Source organism: Balearica regulorum, chromosome 9 (genome assembly GCF_011004875.1).
Source record: "Balearica regulorum gibbericeps isolate bBalReg1 chromosome 9, bBalReg1.pri, whole genome shotgun sequence".
In the NCBI taxonomy this organism is placed as follows: Eukaryota; Metazoa; Chordata; class Aves; order Gruiformes; family Gruidae; genus Balearica; species Balearica regulorum.
This window is the reverse complement of record NC_046192.1, coordinates 26773413-26794788: the sequence shown is the minus strand read 5'-3', so window position 1 is coordinate 26794788 and position 21376 is coordinate 26773413.

Sequence of the window (21376 nt, the reverse complement as noted above, 5' to 3'; positions counted from 1 at the left end):
ACCTGGCGCACGTTGTTTGTAGAGTCACACAGCAGCTGTATCGCTTGGTCCAAAATACTCAAATTAAATTTTTTCCTTCGAGGGCCTGATTCGCCACTAGCACATACTGGTCCAGTTTTGTATCAGCAACCCTTTACCAGTTTAAACTGGAGTCATGCGGTAGTGAAGCTAGGCTTGATTTCAGTTTCCCAAAGCGTAAGTTCTCTTTCTTTCAAGGACAGGGACAGAACCGATAGTGATTCACAGGTGGCTTTAATGGCTCTGGATAAGCTAGTCCTTCCCACGGAAAGAGAGAGCTGAACTGTTAACTGTACCCCAGGACAAGTTCTCGCAGGCAGCACCACGGGGTTTTCCTGCCTCTCCTCTCCCAGAAGAGACATGTGAGTTCCCCATCGCTGAGGGCTGCTGGCAGGAGCCGCCGCGGGCAGCCATCCAAGCCTCCGCAGAGGATTCGGGATGCAGACTGAGACGACGTCAGATTTCGCTGAGGGTGCCAGACACCTTGTCACCTAAAAATCAGGCTCTGCTTGAGCCAGTCAGGTGAGGCACCACGAACGCAGCCGCCCAGAGCCATCCAGAGCATTTTCACCTTCCTACAGTTCCCCTCTGGCTGCAGATACATCCCCCAAACGCCAGGTCTGTCCCAGCCCTCCGCCGGGGAATGAGCAGCACCACTTCCACGAGAGGCTACCCAATTTTACAAATGGGGACAAATCGTACAAACACAGTACCTGTATCAAATACGTGCAGGATGGCAGTTTGTCTGAGGAGGGGGACATCATCATCATCGTCATCATTGTCATCATTGTCATCATTATTATTTAGAACAGTCTACACCTTTGCTTTTTGGGTAATGTTTGAGCAACTAATGTATTTGCCGGAATACTTAGAGAAAGCAAGAAAAACACATAAAGAAAACTGGTGTAAATACTCCTGAATAGTCCACTTTGTGGTCCCAGATATTTTTCTGCTCGAGCCAGCAATGAAAACACTAAGTCACAAGGCTGCAGGATTTTCTGTGCTCAGTGGACTCATATTTTTTAAGAAAAGCTCGATCAGTGACCAGTTGTACTTGCTGTTTTCGGTTGGCCATGCACCACCCCGGTACAAGAGTGCATGTGTTCCAGCCATGTATGGGATCATTAAAATGTATGCAAAGCGAGAGAAGCTGTTTGAATGTATTCAAAGAATAGCTATTCACATATTCATATGGGAATTTGTGAGAGTACCCTGTGCCAAACTGAAATGTGGGCTGCAATTGTTAGCTTAGGACAGTACGTTACACTGTACAGTTAAATCCCCTTTGTCAGGAAATTGAGATCTTTTCATTCAAATGACAAACGAGTCGCGTACTTTGCATGTGATCCCTTTGCAATTAGCTTAGGCGTGGAATTAGCCGTGTTCAAATTGCAGAGGCAGCATCTGGTCAGTCTTCCAAAGCCTGGCACTTGTCCTCAATCAGGCGTGTCCCTCATGCCCCTGCTAAAGAGCTCGCCTCGCAACCCCGTCGCCAGCTTCGCCTGAGCACGGGCCAGCTCGTTTATTCATTATTATGAAATTGGATTTTTCCTCTCCAGCTCTTGCTCGATCCTCAAGTTAAACAAGCTCTTCCTGCAGCTGCAGGACCATTACTTATTGATAGCAGCGGAATTAAGTCCTCCCCCTGAAAGGAAGGGATCAATTTTAATACTGTAAGTTTCCGATTGCTACGGCTTCCTCCTCGGTACCGTTCTATATCGCAGCAGCACATCTTGATTCAAGGTGAAACCATCCCCTAAATATTTTCCTATAGCTCGCTGCTATTGCATTTGCTTATCTGACCCGTACCGTCGCCTTTCCGTAGGCGACAGGCTCACGGGTTACCGTATGGCTCCAGCAGCGAGCAGCTGGCCGGGGATGAGGCAGGGGAACGGAGCCCACCGGAGCCAGGATCAGGCCCAGTGGTCCTGGGCCATGGGGGGGGGGGAGGCCTTGGACCTCCCTTGGAAGAAATGCCGTGATGCTGCCGATCCCTGCGGCAGCTCTGCCAGGCCAGCGCGGCCAGAGCCGGGCACCCAGCCAGCCCGTGCCCCAAACAGGGTGCTGCACCTGCACCCCCTGTCCCGGGCCTGTGATAGAGCCTAATTACCATTAATTGTGCCGGCGGGATCCCCGGGCTGTGCCACCCCTGCACCAGGCTGTTCCCACCTCAGGAGCGGAGGGACAGAGATGTGCAAAGCAGCGCCCGGAGGGGGGGGGGAGAGGAGGGACCTCCCGCCTTGCCTGGTCATTAGAGTAACAGGGTTAATTAGCCGAGGTGCTTTGGTCGGCGGGCAGCTGGTTTGGGCTGGGTGCCCCCCAGGGCCGGGTGCCCCCCCAGGGCCGGGTGCTCCCCAGGGCTGGGTGCCCCCCAGGGCCGGGTGTCTCCCCAGGGCTGGGTGCCCCCCAGGGCCGGGTGCCCCCCCCAGGGCTGGGTGCCCCCCAGGGCCGGGTGCCCCCCAGGGCTGGGTGCCCCTGGCCCCCCAGCCCCTTTCCCGGGGGCTTTCCCCGCAGCCGCCCCAGCATCTCTGGGGCTGCGTTAAACCCGGCCTTACCGGCACCAGCCTAAAGCCGCCTGCAGATGGCAACAGCTCCTCGGCCCCGGCAGCCCGGCCCGGCCCCTCCGCACCGCCCCGCCCCGCACCGCACCGCTCCGCCCCGCTCCGCTCCGCCCCGCACCGCCCCGCTCCGCCCCGCACCGCTCCGCCCCGCCCCGCACCGCCCCGCACCGCTCCGCCCCGCACCGCTCCGCACCGCACCGCACCGCACCGCACCGCACCGCCCCGCTCCGCCCCGCACCGCACCGCCCCGCACCGCTCCGCCCCGCACCGCACCGCCCCGCACCGCCCCGCACCGCCCCGCACCGCACCGCCCCGCACCGCCCCGCACCGCACCGCCCCGCACCGCTCCGCACCGCCCCGCACCGCACCGCCCCGCACCGCTCCGCACCGCACCGCCCCGCACCGCACCGCCCCGCACCGCCCCGCACCGCCCCGCACCGCACCGCACCGCTCCGCCCCGCACCGCACCGCACCGCACCGCACCGCACCGCCCCGCCCCGCACCGCACCGCACCGCCCCGCCCCGCACCGCCCCGCCCCGCCCCGCACCGCCCCGCACCGCACCGCACCGCTCCGCCCCGCACCGCACCGCACCGCACCGCACCGCCCCGCTCCGCCCCGCCCCGCCCCGCCCCGCTCCGCCCCGCACCGCCCCGCACCGCGCAGCTCCGCCCGCCTTTGCCAGCAGCTGCTTACGGGCCATGCCCGCTCCTCAGCAAGAATAAGGGGAGGGGGAGAGGGCTCATTTCCTAACAAAAATAATAATAATTTAAAAAAGCAGTGTTCCCTTGCGGGGCCGATAGCGTTAGGGAGAAGCCTCTAAATTGGGCTGCCCCTGCACTGGGGGGGTGGGGGGGTTTAATCACACCCTGAGGGTGCGAACGGGCTCCCTGCAAAGCCCTCTGCGCACCCACTTCATGGCTCAGGTGGTTCCCAACGCCTTGTGTTGTAGAGCAGAAATACGAGGGGTTTGCGGATACAGGTTTTGCTCAATTCCCAACGCTTATTTTTTTTCTATTACTGTAGATTCTCTGGCCAGATCTTATACAATGTAAATAAAACACGCAGGCACTGCCCCATATATGCCCTAGCACTTGATAAATCAATCTCACACTCACTTTTTTGACAGACGGACGTTTGGGAAGTTGTTTGGGGTTTGTTTCGTTTTCTTTTTTTTTTTTTTTTATTAAAAATATTTAAGTTAAAAACCCCAATTCCCCGTGACCTGGCAAGGAAAGCACCAAGCCCTGCCGATACAGGCTTGGGTCTCCACACCCTCTCCCAGTGCAGCAGATCCTTGGAAATAAATCCAGATGCATTAAGAGGCTTTTTTTGCTACTTTTGGGGTGGGGGGGGTTGGTTTTTTTCTTAAATAAAAGGCAGGGACTGGCTGCTCCTTGCAGTACAAGAGCAAGCTAGGAGAGAGGAGGACTCTGAGCACGGAAAGGAGAGGAAGGAAACCAGAGGGGATTGCTGGATGCGCCAGAAAGGACAGACAAAACCTCTGGCTGCGGCCGGCAGCAGACGGGAAGCGCGGCGGAAAGGCAGGTCAGCTGAGCACACGCGGGAAGTGAAAATCAAAAGAGCAAAAATGGAGTTTTAGCCTCAGACAGGCGTTAGCCTGTTCGGTAATAGGTACATATATAAAGAGGTACCATGTGGTGGTCAGAAAATCAGTGTTTCCCCTCAAAATTATATCCAAGGACCCCCAGGAGAGGTGACACATCACAGCCACGACAAATATTCCTGGCTTTTAGCTCGAAAAATACAACCGTAATCACCAGGGGATGGATCCCGATGCCTCCATCTGCGTCCTGCTTTATTTCTGATTTCATAATTGTGTACAGGCCTTTATATAATAAACAGGCATTAGCTGGTTTTAATTTCCACTAACTTCTCTGCAGACAGGCTTTTGTCTGGAAGCTGTAAATGAAAGCATCACACATATATCACCACTTGTGATGCGGTGTCGTCACTTAGAGAAGTAATTACAAACAGCCATCTTCTTCGAGGTGAAAAGGCCAGAATTGCGGTGCTAGAGTTCCTGCTGCACAGAAATTGGTGAACACCTGTGTCTTGTAATTATGTCACCCATACTGACTGGATATTTACTGGATTTACTCCATTCTGCTCCACGTCGTGTCCTCATCCTGGATCCCCAGGAGATGACAGAAATTGCAGGAGGCCCCAGAACTTCTGCGCTGAAACACTTGCTGAGACGTGGTGCACAGCGCGGGGAGGAGGAGGATGCTCAGGGCTCAGGGTCTCACCTGCTGCAGATTCACATTTTTAATCTTTTATTTTTTTTAATCATATTAGCTTGCAAAAAAAATCTCACACTGACACAGTCATGCTGCACACGAACTGTGCACTTTGAGCTTTCCATCTCCTTAGAAAAAACCAATTTGGGGGCGGTGCATGATAACCTCCATATCCCAGATGATACCCCAGCACTCCTGAGTCCTCTGTTCTCCTCTACCATCAAAGCACCATGCAGCTCATTGTGTTAAAATTAAATCAATATGCCGTTTAATTGTCAAAAATGCTTTAAACCACTGATATTTTGGAAAGTTACCCAGTGCGGTCAGGATTAAGAGCTTTCCGTGCGCCATCACCTGAGCAGATGACAACTCAGGTCTCGATGCTGCAAAGCTGTTGTCACGGGAGGAATCCAAAATGAGCGGCTTTGCCAGGCGAGGACCCAACCTGTAAGGGACCAGAAACCCCCTTCCTCCTCACCAGCATAATTAGAGCAATTCCAGCCTGTGTTGAGATCATCGAACACACTTTATACTGAACTCTGTTACTCGCTGAAAATCTTGTTCCTTACATCTATTTGTGTCCATTTATGAAAAAATGAATCTCTCATGCTGTCTGGGGGTGAGGTGGTGTGGGGGCATGCTTGCTGCCTGACCACCCTGGGCCAGTTTTCCATCCCAAACCCTTGGCAGGAAAACCTGGGATACAAAGACTTCACCTCCCTGTATTTTCTCAAACCACGACCCAAACCAGAAACAGCCCAGGAAGCCCTTGGCGATGCCCCGGGCAGGTCCCGCATTAACAAGGCTTCAGCTGGCCGGCTGCTGGGCACGCCAATAGTTTGAGCTGCCTTGGAAATGTTTGTGCAGGTGGGAGCTGGGGTCACCGGTGCCGTTCAGCATGTCCGAACTGGTGAGGCACCCGTTAGCATCACCAGACAAGACAGTGCCGAAAAGGGTTATGAATTTAGCAGCGTCAGATAGCAAATCGATAGCAGAGTCGTTAAATAATGGCTCGAAAAAGGCAATGAGTTAATTATATAGCAAATAGGCAGTGGCAACCCACCAGCAGCAGAGGCTACGACTAGTAAATCCCATCACGTAGGGGCTGACAAGGCGCACCCGGACCCGCGGCTCCGGGCAGGCAGAGGGTAGGTTGGCACTGGGGACGGTAAAAGTCACCCAGCAACCCAGCTGCCGGCGGGACTAATACGTCTGTGCTCATTCATTATTCTGGAAGCGACGAAAGAAGAAAAAGCAATTTAACCGATTCAGTCTTCAGAGAACTAGGCAGCAAGGTAGTCCCCCTGTACCAGTTAGCTCCGGTGTCTCTTCCCGGAGGCACTGGTACCCACGGCGCTGGGCTCTGCCAAGAGCCACTTCAGATTAATTTTTTTGCATTTTTTTGGTTTTGATTGATTTCTGAGGAACCGAGGGGCCCAAGGCTGTCACCCACCCCCTCAGCCCCGCTCCGCATCCATGCCTGAGCTCAGCATCCCACACGCTGCCCCATGCCCCCCAGCCCCGGTGGGGGTGAGCCTCGCAGCAGCCGCCTCGGCACGCGGTGTGGCGGGGTTTTCTTCTCTCAACAGAAAAATCGTGATAGATTTTTCCATATTTTTATCCTGACTTTCAGAATTTAAATGTCAGCTCCCCCAGATGCGACCGAACTTAACAAATCCAGCCTGTGCCAAAAGCCGGGGCTGGCTCGGCAGTGGGGAGGACACGGCAAATCTGCTATTTCGGCTTGACGGGACCCACGCACATCATTTCCCAGCACGGACTATTTGCCCTTTTACATCCAGACCCACCAGTATGTGGGCTGCCGAGAAGCGACCCACCAAGGGCCAGCTGCGTGGTGGCCGGCAGGACCCCCCAGGCCCGAGGAGCGGACCCAGCGGGGGTGTCGTGCCGGAGTCTTTCCTGTTTGCTGCGCTGCCTCCGAGGCCGGCACGGTTATTTACGGCACATAAACGCCGCGGTTAAAAATAGCAGGGTCAAACCTCCCCTGCTCCTTCATCCTCCCCCTGCAGCTGCCGCCTCCACGCTGCCCCTCCAACCTCAGCATCCTCATCCCTCCCTCTTACGCTTTTCCTAAGAGATGCGCACGGGGCTGCGTCCCTTCGTGCGGGCAGCGCAGGCAGGATGCTTCCCTGCGGAGTGTGCCGTCCTCGTCTGTCCTGGCACGGCTATCGCCCCCCTCTCAGCAAAACAGCTGGCAGGTTTTTCTGCCTTTCTTTAAATATTTTTTAACAAGCTACTGACCTGCTGCTCGGGCGATGCCCTGACCAGTTTCGTTTGGGGTGCCTCTTGGATCTACCCCCCCAGCAAAAACCCTCTGGCTGCAGGACGTTGCCCGCGCACGGGGGGTCCGGGGAATTCAGGCTGGTGCTGCCAAAACTGGGGTGGGGAGACATTTCGTTTAGTAAAAGTAAAGCATCTTCACACAGAAGAGAAGAGCGAGAGGGGAATAGGAGAGGCTTTTCAGCAGGACGGTGCTCCCTCCCCGTGCCCGGGGCATCGCCCCACTCTTCATGACCCCACATCCTCCGTGGCGGTGGGTTGCACGAAAACTGGGGCCGCCTGAAATTCCAGCCTGAGATGGCAGGAAAGCAGCCGGGATGCAGCCAGGGTGACCCCGCTCGGGATGCGGGAGCTGACGGAGGGGAGGAACATCCCTGCGCATCCCCGGGGCGTGGGGCAAGAACCCCTGGCTGCACCCCAGTTGCGAGCAGACAGACATTATTTCACCTCCTGATGCTCGGGGTGAGCTCGGGATGCACGAAGGCGGCCGGCGAGGGCCCGGCCAGCTGGGAACCGCTCCTTTGTGTGCCTTCTGACTCATGCGATTCGTGTGGGTGGCAGAAAAACCTCTCTGAGAGAAAAAGGAATGGGAAAGAATCCGTTGCTATATTTAACCACAAATAATAGGAAGAGTCTGAGCTTTTGGGCTAAGTTGTAAATAACAGTGAGATGAAATCATCTCAGAAATTCATGACTGGATCATGGCAGCCTCTTGAGAAACAGCATGACTAATGAGGACCGCGGCTTGGAAAAATGTTGCCCCCTGTAAAAAAAAAAAAAAAAAAAAAAAAAAAAAGTTTTTTGGTTATTCCAGACCACTGCAGCGATCCTTCCAACTGCGACAAATTGTCCTTTATTGCCTTTCGGTTGTTACTGCTTTTTAATACATTTCAGCATTTATGTGTTCAGCTGCTAATACATCCATCCGCCGCGCGCCGGGCATCCAGCCTCCTCCCCGCCTGCAGCCGCCCGGCCGCTCTCCCCGGGGTCTCGCTGCCATCGGGGGGCTTGAAATTAAACATGTGCTTAAGGACGGCGTTGGATCAAGGTTATAATCCTGGAATCATTTTTTAGAAATGAATATAATTTGATTCAGAAGGAAAAGAGCCGTTGGAGCAAATCGTTGAGCGTTAAACGAAGAGACGTTCGTTATTTGTAACACCAAAAGCCTCAGCCAAAACTCAGTGCATGAATGGCAGCCTTTCCGCGGAGTCAAAGATTTCAAAACCTCATGGCAAGGAATTACAGCAAGGGGAGAACTAGTACGAGCCAATCTTTCTAATGCTTATTTTTAGCAGAAGGAATAAAATAGAATACGTTAACTGCGACATGGAGTCTGGGAAGCCTGACAACACACTTGATATCATTGTCCTGTGATATTTCCACCTTTTATTTATTTGAAGAAAATACATTTCATTTCTGGAGACCATCCAAAATTAACAGAAGAACTGACCTAGCCCGGGAAGGAATCAGAGTCACGCAGGAGTGTTTCGGCCTTTTTCTCTCACTTTCTCTGTTCTTTAATAGTCTAACAGCAAATATTTGCTGGCAGTGGAGATTTCTGAGCTGTGAGGTAATGGCTTTTTTTTTTTTTTTTTTACATATGCAGAGTCATCTTCTTGTTTCTTAAGCCTTATTGCAGTCACAGATGTGCTTGAAAAACGTGAAGCGATAGAACTCAGCTTCGTGTGTTTAATTCAAGCGACGTAGAGCTTTCCCTGAGCAGTGCTCCGAGCTCGCTGCGGATGGGCTTCCTGAAGAGCTGCTTTCGCACTTTTCACAGAAATCTCAGGAACAACGTATTCTTTATTTTGGCAGACTGTTGTGACGACGGCCACGCGGACGGCGTGACCGCTGCCGGTGCAAGCGCCGCTGCAGCGCCCGCCTGGTCGGGGATGCCCTCGGTCTCTGGAGCTGCCGATGCCAGGGGGGCTCTTACCCCGCTCAGAGCGAAAGCAACCCCCCCCCAGCTACAGCCTCACCCACCCAGCACCCCGAAACACCACCCACACGGCACGGATTTAGGGACCAGGGAGAGGAATGCTTGCAGAAGGGCTGTAACAGAGCCCGCCACAAAAAGCGAAGTGCTTGCACATCCTCCAACGCAGCGGCGATTTGCTCCGTCATTCCTGTAAAAGCCTCAGCTGTCGCAAGGTTTGGGTCTACTGGATGTGATAGCGTGATCGAAGCTGTGAGGGCTGAGCTTGTTTCTATCTACAACCCAGATCGTCAGCCAAAGCCGTGCTTCCCTCCATCAATCCGTGGGATTATTCCTGCTACCAAATACTGCTCGCCACACGTGAGGCTTTCAGAGTCTTGCCCCAAAAGAGAAACCTCAGCCTCATTATGCTTTTTTCCACTTAGTTTTCCTATATTTGGAGGAAAACATATAAGAGAAAAGGAAATGCAGATGTGAAGCATCATTGTACAAAGAGCATTTTAGGTAGCAGGCTCCCACGAAGGCCAGTTCAGAGTTACACAAATGCTAATGGTCGCAGGGACAATTACGTGCACTATAAAATAATTATTTTGCCAGGTCAGCTCTTTGGCACCATTTGAAAGATCTGGAAGTCACGTATTTAATGATCTGCTACTCCGAAGGGATCGATGTATTTCTGCAGGGGTCATTTGCAGGATCAATAACGGTGCATCCCCTGCAAAACGGGAGAAAATCAACTTCTCCTTCCCAGAAACCGCTCGGCAGCCCTGGAGTTTGCCGGAGACTCCGGGCAGCCACAAAGAGGGTTTCTCCCAGCTCGTAAAAAGAGCACATTTAGGGATGGGGGAGGCACGATGCGGCCGCTAATGATGATTTATTCACGCTCAGCAACTCCCGGTACTGCCCCAGTGCTCCGTTGGGCTTGGGGGACAGGAGGAAGCTCCTCGCAGGCCTGGGGACAGCGCTGGCCATCGGCCTGGACCACCCCAGGCTGCCACGAAGGTCCTCACCAGCATCCAGGTGAGGAGGAGAAGGAAGCATCAACTAGGAGAGCGGTTTGGATGGGCAAGATCTTCCCCTCTTCACCCATGCTTGGGCTGGCTGCATGGGGAGAAACACTTCTCCTTTACTCATATTCTGCGTGAGCATTTAAGAATAAAGAAATAAAATATTATATATATAAAAACATATATATATAAAAATAAAAGAAAATTCTTGCAGTTCTCACAACCAAACTTATGCCATCCTTTTTTGCTGGGAAACCTCTGACAATGTGCCCTGGCTTTTCGGCTCCCCACCTTTGAGTAGTTGCCCCTTTTCTTCCCCCATTGCCTGTGGGGCTTTTCCCCTGGCCATGGCCCTTCCGTGATGAGGGTGGTGGGGCGAGGAGCCGTGGAGGTGCTGTGCCATGGTGCCTGCACCTGGTTTGTAGGTCTTGCTCCCAAGCGCGGTAACCAAGGTCTTGGTCTTTTGAGCTCTAAAAAGGCCACGGTTGCAAAGGGTTAACTGATAGAGGCATCTGAGGATGTGCGATTAAAAGAATGCGTGTTACAGCATCCAGACAATTTTCAATACTGCTTCAGACAAACATCTGGGCCATCTCATCCACACTTTCATTTCTCTTTCGTCAGTGAGAAAGGTCACGGCGATATGGAAAGCATCTTGAACTGCCTAAGAGCGGTGCTGCTGCTAATAGAAACAATGCTTTGCTTTACTATCGCACTCCCATCCCCGTCAAAAACGCTCGCAGGATGATGCACAAGCCTGGCATTCGAAGAGTCAGTTGCCAGGAAAAAAAAAGCAACTAAGGTTTGGTCTAACCAGCAGAAACCTCTCAGAGCACGCTGGGACGGCTCCGGCACACAGGGACGCTTGCCACACTTCAGTACCTTGATGGCATCGATGTGCCAGAAGCTTTCGGTGCTATGGATCAGTACGAAGGTTCCAACTGTTGAATTTGAGCTTTAATACAGATGTAATGAACTGGTTGTAGGGTCCTGTAAGAGAATTACAAGGCAAACGATAAGGTTTGAACCCCAGACTTGATGTGCCCAGCCTGAGCATCACCTCCAAAACATGCACCCCTGGTCAGCAGGCAGAGGGCTGCCCTGTGCCACGGGCTGCGCCTGGGGGACCCCGGAATGTCTCCACATCACCAGCACTGCCTGGCCCACAGCATCTCTTCCCCCAGATGTGGCGAATCACCACATCTGGCCCCCACGCTCAGAGCATCTCACGGGAGCCTCTGCCACCTCCATCCTCACCTCGAGTGAGTCAGGAAACTCTTCACGCTCCCCAGCTGGACCATCGCATGCGGGTGGGTGTTTATCGCCCTGTTTTGAGGTCCTGCATGCAGAGGAGGTGGGGTGAGGGCTGCTCCCCCAGCAGCTGAGTGGGGGGCAGCTGCATCCCGGTTTTCACTGCCCCGGTGCTGCTGCCTCCCCAGCCAGACCAACTCAGTGGTCCAGCTCCCTCCCTGTCTCCTAGGGGTGGCTGCAGCCCCCCGTCCCCTCTCTCACCAGGTACCATCCCCAGGGAGCAGGTGAAGCAGCCCCTACACCATGCTGGCCCTCAGCAGAGCAGCCACGCTTCCAAAAACAATCACCTATCCCCCATGCCCACTAGCAGCTGCAGCTGCCTGCAGCTTCATCACTCCCATCGGTGACACCAGCTACTGCTGATGGAGCCAGTTACCCCTGCCTGCCCACCATACCCACATGAGAATCCCCAGCCGAGCAGAGGACACTCTCCAGACATTTCCAAAAGCCCAACTAGCAGCTGACACAGTTCCACTGATGCAGCACCCCGACCCCCCCCAGACGCACAGAGGGTGCAGCATCTCTCCCCGTGGCTGTCCCAGGATGGCTCAGGCATCCCCACGCAGCCGCCAAGCCAACGGGGACGAGTCTCCTGGCCCTGTCCCCCCCCCCGGGAGCCGGTATTTCTGTGTTTTCCCAAGCCAGGTGTGGAGCTGAGGCTGCTGAAGTGAGCGTAGCGGTATACCAGGATTTTAATTCTCATTTCTTCTTGCTATCGCAGTGCCCTGTTCCCTCCAGCTACGGTTTTCCTCACCCGGCAGCGTGCAGAGCCGATCCTCAGTTGCATCTATAGGCTGAGCACCGAAGCCCAGCCCGCAGCGCGCTGGAGGGCCAGGCAAAACGTTAGCTTTAATGAGCTATCAACAGGCTTTAATATTTCATAGCGCTCTGATTGCGGAGTTACAGCTTATCAGAAATGTTGTTAAAATGCAGCGCGTTATTAATGGATAGGTAGGCTTCGCCAGGCACCCTCCTGTTTACTCACCATCGCATTTGCCTTAAAAAAAAAATCACATTGGTTATTATCAGGAGTCTGAAGTAAATGCAGCCCCAGGCACGGTAGGGAGCTGCTGCTGGTGCTCAGCATCCCTGATCCTGCCGGCCGCGGGCCAGGACACGTCCCCAAGGCACCGGACCAGGGTTCCTGCGGCCACCCCCGCGTGTGGGGCGGCAGAGCTGGCGCTGCCTGGGCAGGTTGGTCCTAGAGCAGCCGGCGCTGGGGCTGTGTCCCCCTGCTGCCACCCTCCTGCCTTGGCCCTGTGCCTGAAGCCCATCTTTTGTGCAGTTCCCAGCACCCTTCTGCGGGGAGAAATGCCCATAAAGTGAGGAAACTTATGAGAATAAACCCCTGAAGATGACAGAAGGAAGCCATGGTTTCCCATCATTTGCCGGAAGCCCAGCATCATTGACTCCCTCCTTCCTTTCAGATTATTTTTATGCAAACTCTGCCCAGTGCTGTATCGCCGCTGAGAACCTTTTCTTCCCATCTTTGCTCCTGAGCACCACAAAATCCGTAATAGATATAATAGGCATGAATTACCCAAACGTAGGGATTACAGTAGGAGTATCACTTACAGATATCAGCAACAAAATCATCGCAGGACGAGTAAACAGGACAAAGGAAACGAATACATTACACGTGAGAGTCACGTAGGTGGGTTAGCTGCTGCATATCAGATTTGGCCCGATCACCTAAAAGGAAACCGAGCAGAAAAGTACTGGTCATTTTTTGCCATGTTTCATATTAGTAAGTTTTTCCATGACCGGGTTAGACCTCCCTCTCCTCTCCCGGTTGCCTAAGGAGTTTTGCAATTGAGCTGAGGGTAATCAGCAAACAATGCAGACGAGGGTCTGCAATTATGGGGGCTGAAGAAAGTGATGGATTGGGTCCCCAGAGGTGTGGGCAACGGTCACTGCTGGGTGACACGGGGGCCCCCTGACCTTACCAACAGGCGAAAAGCTGTGAAACCTTGACGGTAGGAGTGAAAAAACAACAGAAAGGAAGAATGAAGAGCTTGCTCTCATCTGTGCCTTGCACAGGTGCCGGGGACCCAGCCTGTCACTGCCTGCTCCGATACTGCAGTTGTCCTTTTTAAGTGGCAAAATCAGCGGCAGGGTCTGCACCTTGTATTTCCCCTCCCACGGGTCGTTCAGGGCTCAGGTATCACTTATCCTCACGTCCTTGGGTACTGCTCATCGCCACACCCTCGGATGTTGCTCATCCCTGCATCCTCGGGTATCGCTCATCCCTGCATCCTTGGGTACCGCTCATCCCTGCATCTTCAGGTACTGCTCATCCCTGCATCCTCGGGTTCATCCCTACATCCTTGGGTACCACTCATCCCTGCGTCCTTGGGTACGGATTATCCCTAGCCAGGGATTCTGTCCCCACTCAGGGGAAGACACAATTGGGCTCAGCGGTGAGTTTTGGGACACACTTAGCGTGAAGTTCAGCGGCAGGGACGCCCTGTTGGTGACCGCGCTGGGAGAGGCCGGGTTGGGGTGTGGGGCTGCCAGACCCCACGCCTCGGGGGCGCAGAGGCCGAGCCTGGCCCGGTGCCCCATCCCGCACCGCCGCCGCCCCATTAGCCCGTGAACCGCCGCCAAATGGCCCCATCAATTTTTCATCAGGGATAAAACCCGGCCCTGCGCGGATAAAACCCGGCGCTGCCGCCGGGAGGGGCGCGGGGTGTCAGCCCGCACCCGCGGCCTTGGGGAGCGCCGCCGGCTCCGCGGAAGGTGCGCGCCGGGAGCGGAGCCGGGTTGCGCGGAGCGCGGAGGATGGCGGGCGGGCGGGGGCCGGCGCCGTGCGGCCGGGATGGTTGCGGCGGAGCGGGAGCCGGGACCGGGGCCGGGGCCGGGCGGGCGGCGGGGCGCGCTTGGCTTCCGCGGGCGCGGTGGCTGGCGCGGAGGCTGGCGGTTCTGCTCGTCCTCCTGGCGCTGGTGGCCGCCGGGTGCGTCCTCCGCCGCCGCGCCTGCCCCGCGCCCCGCCGCCGCCCCCCGCCCGCCCGCCGCCGCCCCCCGCCCGGCCCCGGCCCCGCCGCCCCGCCGGACGCGCCGCTGGAGGTCGGGGGTCCCGCCGCGCAGCCGGGACCGGGGCTGGAGCTGCCGCCGCTGCCCCGCTACGAGGAGGTGAAGCACCTGCCCAGCTACGAGGAGGCGCAGCGCTGCCCCCGCCGCCCCCCCGGGAACGGGGATGGGGACGGGCGGGTCTGCGGCTGAGCCCCCGCCGCGCTGCGGAGCCGCGGAGGAGGCGCCGGACGGGACCCGCCGCCGGCCAGCGGGGGCTCCGGAGGGACGCAGCGGTCGCCGCCGGACGGGATGCCGGGGATGCCGGCGGTCCCCAGGAGGGATGCGATGCCAGACACGGAGGTCTCTGGGAGGGACACACCGGGGTTCCCTGGAGGGACACTGGGGACCCCCCCGGGGGAGATGGGGTCCCCTGGGAAAGTCCAGGGTCCACGGCGAGGTGGCGTGCTGGAGAGCGGGCTCTGCAGAAGGGACGTGCGGGGCTCCCAGGGGTACGGCCTGCAGGATGCCAGGGCCCACGGAGGGATGTGCCACCGTGCCCGGGGAGCAGATGCCGGTGTTCCCGGCGCAACAGCCTGCAAGGACACCAGGGCTCCCCAGAGGGACACGCCGCAGTCCTGGAGGGACCTGCAGCCCCGGGAGCTCCTCCCGCTCACCTCCCCGGGAGCCGTGGTGGCCAGAGACCGCTGCTCAGCCCCCGGGCCCCCGCGGGGGCTGGTTAAGAAGAGGGGTAAGTCATCCAGGAGGAAGCTGACTTGGGGACATCACCTCTGATACAATGACATCACCTCCAGTACGATGACGTGTTCTTCGTGGGTTGACGGAAAGAGCTGGTTGCAGTTCGGTGCAGCATCCCCAGCTGCCCTGGCCTGGGCACATGCCGTGGGCTCACGTGTGCCAGGAATGCCGGGTTTGCTCATCTGTGGAAACAGCAGGAGACCGTGTGCAGGGTCTGCGTGGACACGACTGCACGAAGTCGGCCTGACGGAGCGATCCTCACACCTCCTGCACCCATGGGTGGCGGGGGTGGGTGTAAGCGTGGGGAAGCAAGAGCAGACTTTCCCCTTTGGCATCATGGAGCGGCTGTACATAGCCTTGCCTTTGTCAGCAGGGCAAATGGAGGAGAACAACCTCCAAAGCTTGCTAATAAAATATTAGCACCTTCTGGTACCGTGCTTTTTATTTCACTGAGGGACCTGGGATGACTTCTGCTCTAAGGGAAATTAGTGGCCCAATCCAGCACAGACCACACCGGACCTCGGCGCTGACTGCTGCCAGGTCTCCTGCTCACAAACCCTCCAAAAAATCTTGCTCTGTGGGTCCCAACTAAAGGGCTCCCAACAAGCGTGAGCACCAGATACCCTTCCTCCCCTTGCAGGCAAGGTTGGTAAATACTTTTAGGTGCAAGAGAGCTGTTACTCACGCTGCAGAACCGGGGCTTTGGATATACGTCAAGTACAGATGTGGATGTAGGTATCACTATGGGCATCTGAATTTTGAAATAGTTCTCGCTGTGGCTTCTAAACGTTTCTACACTGCAGCTAACAATGCTAAGATAGAAAGATATCCCCAGGTGCTGCATAAAATCCTTGTAGCTAGTTGAAGTGGCAATCCTATTTTTACTGGAATTGAGATTAGGGCTTTTTTATATGCTGCAGGGGACAGAGACGGCTGGAGGAGGAGGAGGAGGAGGAGAAGGAGGAGGAGGAGGGCCTGAGATGGTCACAACCCAGAGAAACCAGACCAGATCCTGCCACGCTTTCTCATCTGGAGCTTCTTGGGTTACATTAACACGCGTCCTGGTGCAAAGACGGATTACGGCACTGGGAAGAATGCTGAGTCTTCCTAACAAACAGGGAAAAACCCAAGGAACCCAGCCTGCCTTCGGTTCTCCATCCCAACCAGGAGGGGTTATAAAACCTTCACTCCTGTCAAGTTCCCGCAGCGCCAACATTGAAGGAGCAGCAGAATTGGAGGGCAAAGATTGATTCCTTCAGAATTTGCTTGACTTTTTCAGCCAAAACACCAAAATACTGATTTCCACTGCTGACTCACAATTGACTATGTACAAAGCCCACTGATACGGAGCGGGTTCAGGATTTGTGCTGCGTGCCTTCCGCATCCACAGCGCCGAGGCCGGAGCAGTTGTGTGTGCAACAAGGGGAGCAATATTCGGAGCAATGTTTTTAAAAACCAGTGTTTGATGGGAAGACTCTTTTCCTGAATAACGTATGCCGCGTAACAGGGTAATTCTGTGTCTAAAATAGCAATATAGAAATTAAGGACTCAACCTAATGCTGTGTAACTCAGACACTGACCCCCCCCCACCTCTGGGGGAGTTTGGAAGCTCCTGCAGGGCAGCACTGCCCCGGGCGGTTTATTCTGAGCGAGCCTGATTTATTTAGTGCCTCAAAATCCCAAAGCATTGCTTTGGGAAGCACCAGCAAAGCAGAGAAAAAAAAAAAAATCTGTTTCAATATGTGCAATTTTAACTGTCAAAAGCCTGCGGACTGACTATATTACTTTTAAAAGACAAACATTTTTCTCACCCATAGTTCAATGTACTAATTAATTTCTGCAGTCCAAGTGCTAACATCGACTAATATAGATTTATTTTTTTTTTATGTCCCTCCCGGTAGGAAATAATAGTGCATTTTTTTAGAGTTCTCCTTTCACATTGCATTATGACTGTATTTTGTATTTGCCCTCCTCGGGCACAGCTGCCCTCCCTCCTTTCCCCAGCGAGGAGCGAGTGTTTGTGCAGGGATCGGGGAGAAGGAAAACCTCCTTTACACACAGAAGGGACAAGGAAGACCCATGGGCCGTGAAGGACCATGTCTCCACGGCTCACCTCTGCCAGTTCAACTCTTAACCGGTCTGAACAAGGAAAGCTTGGCAGAAGTGTGTGTTTTCTGTAGGACAGCCACTGCCAGACCATACTTGGGGCATATTCACCTAAGAAAGCAATTTTCAGGACTGAAACGTAATTTTGAATAGATAAATCAATAGCTTTTCCTCAACCTCCTTTTTCTATGCCAAAATACTTGGATCTGGGAGAACACCCTTACAAAGAAAATATTATGTTTAAAATATGGCCCAGTTTGATGCTGTATCCTTACTGGGAGATGGCTAACTCAGTTTCTAACAAGTCCAGTTGATAATGAAGAATGTCTTAAATAGAGAGAAAAATAAAGTGGTATCATCATCCTCGACCCATGGCACACCAGTCCCCGTGGTCATGCCCAAGTGACCGGACACCAAAGGTTGAGCGAGACTCACCCCTACGTTAAATTACTCAAGGTCAAGCTTGAAGGAATTTCATGGAGAGGTTTGAATTGCCTGTGCTAGTGTCCGTGTGCAGAAAGTAGTCCTGCCAAGGTGCTGGGTGCTCGTCACTGGAAAACGTACATGAACAAGGCAAATAACAAACACCAACGGAGGGCAGAAGTCATCGCCATCCTCACTGAATTCATCGCAGCTGAATCAGCTGGGAGTATCTAGCTTAATCCTAAATTACTAATTGATCACTGCTTCGTGTACGATTACCACGAACCTCACCTGAGCTCTCCTCCGAGACTGGAGTCACCCCGAGTAAGGCGAAGCTGCGTGCCCATGATAGGAACAGGTTGGTGCCCAAAGACCTCACAAAATACCATCTTTTCTGGCTTCCCTTGGGGTGGAACTGAGAATCTTTTACAGTGCATGGAGATGTAGATACGAGCCCTCTCTTTTACCTTTTTTGATCTGTTTAATCTCAAAGAAAACCTGAATGCTTATTTAGAAAAGAGATGAGAGTGTTTCCAAACTGCAGGATTCCAACTACCATAGTTATTTCTCTAAGTAAAGAAAAAAAATCCTTGCAGACCCTTCACGAAAGACACAGAAGTAATTAAACATGATATTCTTTGTACAGCCATTTCATCTAATTGTTCCAGGCATATTGCCTAGCTCCGGGCAGAGAAAGAACGTATCCCTCCATTTCCCTGAAGATACCAGACCATCGTATTTTTGTATGAAGCACTTAGTTCTCATTAGAAACATTTCCAGTAGCGTGAAGGTACCTGAATTAAAACAAACAGTTTATGTTTCAGTATTTGGAATTTTATAGCATGAGCCGACATTTGACTGAATTGGACCAATAAAAATATACTTTGGAAATATAGATTCTTACCTACAATCAATTCACCAAAACTTTTCTTCTCTCCAGATTTTCCCCATAGCCTTACAGAGTAATATCAGCGCAGAGGACACATTAGTATGTGCAATTTTATGGGAAGACAAAGAGATGATCCCAGGAGAAGACAATAGCCAGACAATCGTGCTAATTGCTGAATAGATAATTGCTGTGCTCTCTTTATATTAACATAAGGCTCAGTGCACAGTCATCTGCATATTCCACGGATTGCATAAAACCACACGTGATGTTATAGCCGTTGCAATTCGAGTCATACCTATATTCAGAACAACAATTATAACACAACTGTATTTATGGAGTCATGCAATGTCGAGCAGATTTTGGAGCCACTGAATAAATGTGACGTGGGATATCTCTGATCTCACAAAATAAAGAAATGGAAGTTTCAAAATTTCAATGTTAAATATCAATCCTGAAATAGAAAAAATAAATTGCTTCCCCCCACCCCGCCAATTTTCTCTCTACCTCTAGGTGATAGAATCAAGAATTACATTTGGTTTAGAAAGCTTCTAGCTTTTCCATTATTGGTTATTCATAAGTTTAACTATTCTGACGTGACTAAGGCAACTGAAGACAATACAACTTTGCTGAGCCAAACTGGCCTCCCAGGACACCAAGCTGTAACATACGTGAGATTCGTCCCTCAGCAAACAGCTGAGTCCTGCTTGGGCTTGTGCTCACCAAGCAGAATTTCACGTCTCCTCCTGCAGTGATTTTCATCATTTCCGTACCCTCAGCTTTGAGTTAGCTAAGCAAACTCAGGGACACCTGGTCCGGCGGGCACGCTTGCAGCTCTTGGTTGTGCACTTTTGCAACCATGTGCAGTCAGCTGCAGGGTTGGTACCGGGAAAACGGGAGGGAAAGGTTTCATCTGCAACGCAGAGCGAGTTATCTCTGTGATTCCAGCTGGATTATCCACGCTCCATGAAGGGCGGCCCATGCGTACGCCTTTGCCAGCTCTTGGCCACAGTGATCATGGATTTAACAGTCATTAGTGCCTATCTTCTCCGTTTTTTCCTTCCATATTTGTTATAACTCTTCCCAAAGTATTTTTTACCTTGCCTTTGTTTCTAGATATATCATAACCAACCCTAGATTCTTCTTTTTACTTGATTGTACTGATATTAATTTACAAAATAAAATAGAACTTATGCTCTCTTCTTGTTATTAAATGACACTTGGCCTTATTGTTTTGGTTTGGTTTTTTGTAAATTCTTATTTCTATGGACAAGCAAGATACAAGTGCAATTGGCTGACCCAACCCCCACAGTCATCAACATAAACCAGCCAATAATTGAAAAAGAGTAAAATTATGCCACATACCTATTTTGCGCTTACACAGAACGTTGTATGTTCTATTTTGAACAGAAATGATTGTGTAGATCGGTTAATTTATATGGAAAACTATTGATTAACATCTGGAATGAAAGTAGGATGAGTCAAAAGAAAAACTGATGAACAATTGAGTTCTTCACTGACCATTCATTGCAGCTGTGTCTACCCCAAAAAAACACCCCCATAATTCCTGAAAAAGTAATCATTTGCAATGGTTTATTTGTCTGAGGCTTGCATGATCCAATCACTTAGTGAAAGCCCAAAGAGAAGACATCTCCTGGTTTATTTACATTTTTAAGAAGTAGCGTCAGTGTTCTCCATCATCGTGTGCGTGCTTTTATTCTTACTAAGGCCAGGGGTAGCTCCATCACCAGGCAGATTATTTTCATTTCCAAGCACTTCTTCCATTTTTCCACACCTCAACATTACATTAAAAGTTTAAAGTAGGAAAAGAAGCAGCAGATACGAGTCTCTTGCGAATGAGCATTAGCTCTTTAATAGTTCTTTTTAGCCCTGAAGACAGCACAGAAGATGTAGGAGAATCTTTAATGGCATATTTGTGTGCTGCTTGTATCGTGGCTAAGTGGACTGATTAATCCTGTAGGCTTCAAAAGCTTGTAGCTGCAGGAAGGGGCATCATTCTGGCAAAATATGAGATTAATATCTTGCCCAAATGATGCCTTTTATTTTATAAATGATGAAAATTCCCAGTTGATTTTTCCTTAAAAGTTAAACTGTAAAAGAATTTATCATTTCAGCCAAGGGGCCCAAACGAAACACGGTGGGCTTACGTTACTTTTCAGGCAGATTTTCCGGATATGCCCAAAAAATCACGTCGAGGCCAGCACCAGGCCGGTATATGATACAGCTCTCAAACCGCTTTACTGCTGGAAAAGGAACGTATTTCACAGCCTTGAGACATTTGCCATTCCTAAGACTCACTCTGTCAGTGTAACACCAACTTTTTGGTTCCTATTTTGCTTCTTTTGGAACCAGAAGTACCGACACATCGTAATTCAATGGATAGCGCTTCTTCCTCCCCGCCCCTTTTACCATCAGTACATTCTATTGAACAGCGAATGGAAATACGCGTTTTCTGAAGAAATAGCAAAGGCTAAGTCTCAGAGGATTGCAGGACATTTTTTTGTTATCTGCAATAGTGAATTTTACCATTTAACGGCAGGCAGGTTGTTAGGTTTGGATGAGATCCCACGGCAGAGCCCGTGCGGTCCCCCCCCGGCCACACTAACCGCACACGTGGATCTCGCTGGGCTCCTGGCCGTGAGACCGTCACGTTCCCTCGGGGCAGTTTTTGTGAGATACGACGAGAGCTGCACAGCTAAATCTCGTAACCTGCTTTGCAAACGGCGTCCTCGGCGTTTCACCAGCCTCCACCAGCTGTCCCAGCTTCTGGCAGGG